The sequence below is a fragment of the Furipterus horrens genome, unplaced genomic scaffold (assembly GCF_987537825.1).
Source record: "Furipterus horrens unplaced genomic scaffold, mFurHor1.1.pri manual_scaffold_6, whole genome shotgun sequence".
NCBI lineage: Eukaryota > Metazoa > Chordata > Mammalia > Chiroptera > Furipteridae > Furipterus > Furipterus horrens.
The window spans coordinates 153,645,941-153,654,452 of record NW_028327176.1 but is presented as its reverse complement, the minus strand read 5'-3'; the positions used below and the strand labels follow the sequence as shown (position 1 = coordinate 153,654,452).

General features: G+C 39.4%; 1 non-coding gene across 1 annotated transcript; it reads right to left on the bottom strand.

Moving 5' to 3' along the window:
* Positions 1-363: 363 nt before the first annotated feature.
* On the bottom strand, positions 364-485 carry LOC150007638 (small nucleolar RNA SNORA26). Its single transcript, XR_016512200.1, has one exon. It is a non-coding gene; the product is annotated as a small nucleolar RNA SNORA26 (small nucleolar RNA).
* Between the last annotated feature and the right edge of the window lie 8,027 nt (positions 486-8,512).

The following is an 8,512-nucleotide window of genomic DNA, read 5'->3' as shown; positions in this document are numbered from 1 at the left end:
AAGACTCTGGTGTTCCCCATTAAATAAGATCACAAGATGTTTTAGGTTCATCTTGCATTTTCCCTGTCCCAGTTCTGGAATGACTCACTTCTCCAAGGAGCCAGAACCATACTCCTTTAGGTACAGAGGCTTTATAGTATGTTTTAATGTCTTGTAGAGCTCATTTCCCTTTGTAGTTTTACTTTTTTCATGTTACAGGCCCTTCCCTAGCCTAGCCAACCACAGATAGACAGAGAAGACCAAGAAGGTAAGTGATCCAGAGGCAGAATTGCACAAAGGGCAGGAGCCAGGAAGGAGGAGAAAGCTCAGTTAAGCAGGTCACATGTGGAAGCTAGCATCTTTTTTTTTTTCTTTTCTTTTTTCAGCTGTGACTCCAGACAGGATCCAAAGAGGAGTTTTACCATCTCTTCTCTGGGTTTTATGGAGACTTACTTTACCCTTCTGTGTTAGTCTCCTAAGGCACTGCATCAACCTTAAAAGGGCACAAGAAAGGGCGGAAGCTAGCATCTTAAGTGTAGCAATATTATGACCATGGGTCCTGACATGTCTTCAGTCTGGTCAAGGGGGTCTGAGTCTAATACCAGAGATATAAGGCTCTGGCAGCAGTGAATCCAAGTACAGGGAAAGTCCTGAGATTCATTCATGCTGGGTGGCAGCAAGTAACAAGGATCTTCTCCAAGCAAGTTTGCTATCCTTGCAAAGGAATATTGGCCTGACAAAGACAAGGCAAAGGCATAAGTAGAGGCTCAGGGTCCCCAAACAGGAATCCTGGCAGAGGCAGTAAGGGAGATCCACTTGGCAGAGATGTCAGGCATCTGAGGAGGAGACTGAGACCCAAGAATAAGGTCCAAGATGAGTTACCAATCTCAGAGCTCAGGGCAGAGCTGAACAAGGACTAAGTGGAACTTAAGCTTAACTGCAAATGTCAGGCTAGAGCTCCAAAGTCCTACCTGCCCAATGTCCTGATTAGTTACAGTGGCTCCAAGTGGAGTTAATTAATTTGGCTTTGAAGGAAGAAAGTAGAGTGACTTTGAAAATCATCAAGGTAGACACAGGACTTTGAGTCTAGGGCTTGTCCCTAATTAACCGAATGACCTTCAATGGGACACCCTGCATTTCTGGTCTATCAAGGGAAGTGAATGAGAGTATGACTAAGGCTCCTTCCACTTCTAAGGGTCAAATTAATTAATCTAATTAAGAACAATGGAATGTCCAACTTCCTGCCAAGATGGAGGCATAGACAGACACGCTGCATCTCCCTCCACAACTAAGAAGGAATACAACTACCTCAAAACTAGAAACAACCAGAAGTTCCAAAAAATCAAACTACATGGAAGTCCAGAAAACAAAGATATAAAGAAGAAATACTCATCCAAACAGGAGCGACAGCTTTACCTGGGACATGGAGGCAAACAAACACAGGAGCCTGTCAGAATGAGGAGACAGAGAAGTATGGCCCAAGGGGGGAAACAGATCAAGGTTCCAGTAAGACAACTAAGCGACAAGGAGATAGCCAACCTAACAGATGAGGAGATAGATAACCTAACAGATGAAGAATTCAAAACACTGTTGATAAAGATGCTCACAGGGTTGACAGATATGCTTGAGTACAGAAGATGCATAAGAGAAGAAGTGAAGGCTATGCTAAGCGAAACAAAGAAAAATCCACACAAAACCAATGGTGAAGGGAAGGAAACCGGGGTTCAAATCAATGATTTGAAACATAAGGAAGAAAAAAACAGTAAACCAGTGCAGAATGAGGAAGGAAGAATTTTAAAAATGAGGAAAAATTCTCAAATTTTTTGAAGGAGATGGACATACAGGTCTGGGAAGCACGGAGGGTCCCGGGCAAGCTGGACCCAGAAGGGAGCACACCAGGATGCATCATGACTGAAATGCCAAAAGTGAAAGATAAAGACAGAGTCCTAGGGGCAGCAAGAGAGAGGTGGAGAAGGGCTTACAAGGGGGTACCTATAGGACTATTGGCTGATTTCTCAGGGGACACTTTGCAGGCAGGAAGGGACTGGCAAGCAGTATTCAATGTGATGAAAGGCAACCTGCAACCAGGATTACTCTATCCAGCAAAGCTATCATTTAGAATGGAAGGGCAGATGAAGTGCTTCCCAAACAAGGTGAAGCTAAAGGAGCTCATCATCACCAACCCATTATTATATGAAATGTCAAAGGGACTTACTTAAGAAAAGGAAGATCAAAACTATGAACACTAAAATGGCAACAAACTCACAACTATCAACAACTGAATCTAAAAACTAAAAACTAAATTCAACTAAGCAAACCAGAATAGGAACAGAATCAGGTATAGGGATCATCTGGAGGGTTATCAGCTGGGAGTGGGGAGGGGGAGAAATGGGGAAATGGTGCAAGGACTAAGAAGCATAATTGGTTGGTACAAAATAGACAGGGGGATGTTAAGAATAACATAGGAAAGGGTGAAGCCAAAGAACTTATACGCACAACCCATGGACATGAACTAAGAGAGGTGGGATTGCTAGAGGGAAGGGGGGTACTGGGAAGAGGGGAGCAAAGGGGAAAAAATTGGGACTACTGTAACAACATAATCAATAAAATATACTTTAAAAAAAATGGAGAGAGTTCCGGCCAAGATGAAGGCCTAGAATGACACACTCTGTCTCCCTCCACAGCTAAGAAGGAATACAACTACCGCAAAACCAGAAATAACCAGAAGTTCCAGAAAATAAATGGAAGTCCACCGTATAAAGCTATAAAGAAGTGGTGCTTGCCTGGATGGGTAGGAGGGGTGAAACCAGGGGAAGAAGTCAAGCTATGCTGTCAGTGGCAGCAGCGGCAACGGCGGCAGAACAGCAGTAAGCACAGATACCTGTATTTATAGGGAGGCGAGAAGTGCCTGGGGAGCACCCCCAGCTGCAGACCAGACCCATCAGCTTGCAATTCCAAAGCCGGGGAAGGTAGACCTCCATTGCCTTGGACTGTGAGGCCCAGAGGAGGTGATGATGGAGGAGGAGGCTCCTGGTCTCTCAGTGGAGACTGAACAGCAGGAACCCATCTTGGACCCCAACCCCTGCAGAAAATGCCACAGCATGGTGAGAAGTGTTGCCCAGTGACAAGTGCACAGGGCTCTGCCCCCTATAGCATAGGAGGTGTGACAGCCCTGCCCAGGAAGCAAAGGTAAATAAAACTGTCAGGATGGCACAGATCATGATAGAGACCCTGGTGACACAGCTGACTAGACAGCAAATATCTAATCTAACAGACCAGCAGATAGATTATCTTTCTGAGGCTCAGTTCAGAGCTTTGGTTATAAAAATCCTTACAGACAATAACAGCAGATCTTAAACAAGACAGGGAAGGAATGAAGGCTAGTCCTGCTGGAATGAACAAAAACACATACGAAACTAGTGGTGAGGGAAAGAAAACCAGGGATCAAATCAACAAATCGGAACATAGGAAGGAACAGTCAACAAGTGCATAAAGTGGAAATGAAAAGTGAAGAAAATGAGGAGAGGCTCAGAAACTTATCAGACAGCTATAAGCAGGCCAACATCTGAATCATAGGGTTACCAGAAGGTGAAGAAGATCTAGAAGCTGAAAAATTATGTGAAAAAATAATGAAGCAGAATTTTCCTAACTTGGGGAAGGAAATAGACTTACAGGTCCAGGAAGCACAGAGAGTTCCAAAAAAAACTGGACCCAGGGAGAACCACACCAAGACATGTTATAATCAAAATGTCAAAAATTAAAGATAAAGAGAGACTCTTAAAAGCAGCAAGAGGGAAGAAGAAAATTACATACAAAGGGGTCCCAATAAGACTATCAGCTGATTTTTCAAAAGAAACTCTGCAGGCAAGAAGGGACTGGCAAGAAATATTCAAAGTAATGAAAAGCAAAAACCTACAACCACGGTTACTCTATCCAGCGAAGCTGTCACTCAGAATAGAAGGGCAGAGAAAGTGCTTCCAGGACAAAGTATAACTGAAGGAGTTCATCAGATCCAAACCACTATTATATGAAATGTTAAAGGGACTTGTTTAGGAGAAAGAGGATCAAAACTATGAACATTAAAATGAAAACTGTATCACAAAAACCAACAACAGAAGCTAGGGAATCAAAACAAAGGCAAACTAAGTAGGCAACGAGAGTGGGGAAAGAATTATAGGTATGGGGAGAGGTCAGCAGGGAGGGGGTGGGAGGAAAGGGAGGGAGATGGTGCAGGAATTAAGAAGCATAGTAGGAAGAAGTGGAGTAGACAGGAAAATGTTGAGAAGAACTATATGCACAACCAATGGGCATGGACTAAGGGGGGACAACTGGAGGGAGGGGTATCACTGGGTGAAGGGGAACAAAGGGAAAAGGAATTGGGACAACTATAACAGCATAATCAATAAAGCATATTTTAAAAATTACTGTATTTTGGAGATGGCAAAATAAAGAAAAGAACATTGGAGACTGAACTTTCACCAGCACTTTCTGTGTCATGCACTCTGCCAGACACTTTACATACATTAAATGGAAGAAAACTAATGTTTTTTGTTACCAGTGGTATGCTGGTAAATATTTAATAATTAGCTCTCTTGGGGGGAGGAGGAGAGTAGAAAAGCCTGATTTGTAGCATTTGCCAATATTTGTGGTACAAATACCCCACCATGGTTTCAAGTTACCACCACATAGTCACTGAGTACAGAGTTAGGAAGAAATGTGCAGTGGGACAGATACCATCACGTAACATTGCCATCCTACAGCTAAAATAGATGCAAATAACCTCTGAGTTTAAATAGTAATAAAATGATCAGAAAGTGATGTTTTGAGTATATGTTACATTGATTTTTATATAATTTATTTAATTATAAGTTACATAACTTTTAATAGTGCCTGTGCTTGACAACCAGCTCTCAAAATTTCTGATAATTTATCAATAAATTCTTGAGAGCTAGTATGGGTCACCTGAAACACACTACTGATTATTATTCATTGCCTATCAGGTGCCATGATCATCATTTTATACATTGTTTCATTAATCCTCACTGTGACCCTCTGAAACAGTTTTACAGATGAATAAAAGGATCTTGGAAAGATTAACTAACTTGCTTAGCATCACAGAGCTGAACTGGGATTGTGCGACTTCCACTCTCCAAATCCTTAATACAGGTATTTTATTATACCACACTGTCACTCATATTGAAAAACTTTTATTTTAAACTCTCTTATCCTTTAAGAGAATAGATGGTGTTCCATTTAGGCTAAGGTCCTCTGAATTCAGCAAGTTTGTGAACAGTGATGTTTCTTTGAGGTCATTGCCCCTGAGTCAGTTTGGTTCCAGACAGGGCCATTAAGCTGGATAAAAAGCAGCTTTAGGCAGAATTTGACCTGCATAGTCTTCTAGAAGAGAATGATCAATAACCGGTTACCTGGTAGGACGTCTTCCATCAGGAACACTGAGAGTCACTTCCAGCTCCCCTCTCATTTTCCTTTCTTTTCTCTAAGTTAATTCCAAATCAACTAAACTAGTTTCTTCTTAATCAAGTCAATGTTTTGCACAATGAACCTAAAGGTGAACATCTAATAACATTTCAACCACTGTTTTCAACTAATTTGTTATAGTTGTTGCTGTAATTTTTGTGATTTAGAGTTATTGTTTCTTCTTACAAAGTTACACGATGGTGTTTTCTTTCTAATAAAGTTAGAATAGAAGCCCCTAGGAACAAAATAATTTTTAAAAAATTAATAGCACATTATCCCTAAAATAGAAAGAATAAAGACCCTACAGAATAAATATATTTTATAATTTAAACAAGTGAATGGATACTTACTTGGGAGTATTTAAAACTCTATAACCTGCCTAAAGGATAAAAGACAATTCTTCACAATCATGAGTGACCAGCCTTACCAGGAGAAATACACCAGAATTGACTACATTGAGAAACAACACATTTTATTTCAAATACTGGCACTACTACGAAAAATCATTTATCTATCACTGGCTGGTTAAGTTATTCTCATATGCCTATACCGTAGTTATTTTAGGTCTTGGAAAGAACATAATATATTACTTCTCATCATAGCTTCAATTTACAATGTTATTTTTCCCTTCATGTTTGCTTCAGGGACCACAGAGGAAGCTCTAAAGAATGGTGCACAGCCTAGAAGACCGATCTTACATTGAATGTGTTTCCTCCTATCTTCACTGTTCCTGCTTTTCTGTCCTCTACCTTCAGTTATACATACTCCTTCTTTGTTCTCTCTCTCTGATTCTTTCATTTCCTTCCTCCTCTTCACATCTCTCCTGGCATTAAGTAAGGGCATGGAAGGAAGAACAGAAAGGAAAGTGGGTATGTACCTCACACATCATAGGAGCCCAGGAACTGAGTGACTGAAGGAATGGAGGACATATTGTGCAAAGGCCAGAGAACTATTATTCTGTACCCATCTCATTCACTCACGACGTACAAGGTATACACAAGGGTTTTGGCATTGAAAGAGAGGACATAGTGAAGGGATAGAGTGACAAAAATATATAAAATAGAATAACAGAGCAAACTGGGACAAGAGCATCTAAACACACTTTGCTTCTCTTTTGTTTTTCCATGTTAAAACAAAAGTTCAAATAACTTGGGTGTGAACAGGCAAAAATGATTCTATGTTGCTATCATTGGTACTATTGGGAAGAGTGTAAGATTTTCTGAACCACAGCATAACCCAGGACAAAGGAAACTGATGATGGGTGATGGAAGGAGATCTTCCATTTTACTTAATGTACTTGTTTACTTAAAAAGGTTCACAATGAAATATTTAGTAGTTTAAAGATGAATTTTAGGAATGATTGCCCAAGGAATATTTTCTGTATAATGCTGAGGGGATTGGTTGCTACTAAGCATCTTCATAATTCTTCTTCCACTCAGTAATAATACTAATAATTTAAAATAATAATCACTAACATTGAGTGCTTATTATAGGATAAGCACTATTCTAAAGACTTAACATGCATTAATTCAATTATTTCTCACAACAACCCTATGCAATAGAAACTATTATTATCTTAACTTAATTGAAGTACAAAGAGTTTAATAATTTATCCAATAGCTACTTATTATTCTAAAGATAAATTTCAGATTCCTTAAGCTTCTAATGAAGACTCTCTATGATCTAGCCCCAATGACTTTTCAAAATCAGACCCCACTCCCAACTGACAATAATAGTACTCAGGAGGACCTGCCACATCTTTTTATTCTTAACTGTAAATCTTATTCCCACCTCTGTTCCTACCCAGTTTTCCCTCTTTCTTGCCCTTTGCCTACTTGGATCTTCACCACCATACAAAACTCTGCTCTAGTATCAACTCTTGCATGAAGACATCTCTGACAATTGTCACCCAATGACTTTCACAACCCACTCTTGCCAATAATACCTTGTAACTTCTCTTGACTTATTGTCTTATATTATCACTTAAGTACCCATATCAAAAAATTTATTTCTCCAACTAGAATGCTAACTTGGTATAAACCACATCTCTACAATGCCTCACATAGCTCTGAGTACATAGTTATCCTCAATACTTTTTAAAATTAAATTTATGTATTCTATAGCTTATGAAAAGCTTATTTTTTCATCAGAAATGCACTCTGTTCTTGGACTCATACCTCACACATCTTTGGCATGAAAAATGTTCATATGCCTGGAGATTATATCCATTCTGATAAAAAGAATTGATAGATGTTGCTAGTAATCAGGATATTTGCTGCCCCAAACTCATATTTTTTACTTTATTTTCATATGCTATAAAAAACAGAATACTAGAAAAAAAATTTATTTTAAGCACACTGATTAAGATAACATTGGGAATACTCACAGTTTAGGGAAGAAACAAAAATGAAATGATTTTTATTTTAATATGTACAAGACCAGAGGTAAGGTAGGTGTAAGAGAAATAAAAAGCCATATTCTTAAGGGTTATTTTTAATAACTTCCAAGATCCTTGGAAAAAGATAAGTTATGAGTTAAAATGGGGAAAAAAGGGATTTTTAAATGACAGACGAATTTGGAAGTTAGGAAGGCTTTTCAGGACAATAAGCCACCACTTTTGGCATGTGTTTCAATGAGGTAGAAACCAACAAAACTGAATTGTTTTGGAAACCTTGCCCAAAGCAGATGAAGAGCAGATGGGAGGATGATGACAGTGAACACATCGCATGCTACTTAACTCCAGTTTGGAGATGGACCATTAGGCTAAAGATGAGAAAGAAAAGGAAAAAAAAGTCTAACTCAAAATGAAAGAAATAAGCTAGCTGCATACACTGCTGTGCTCAGCCTGATTTTATTTCTAACTGCTCTTTGGAGGATCAAAGTACCTCGGTTGCTGCAAGCGGGCAGTGGGAACTGTCCTTGAATCCCTCACAAGGCTCATTTACCCATAAAACAAGAGAATGAGCAAGACTGCGGCATTAACATTTACTGATCACATAGTTGGAATTAGTGTTAATTCATTGTAAAAAGTCCTGATTGGCCAAATTCTTAACAC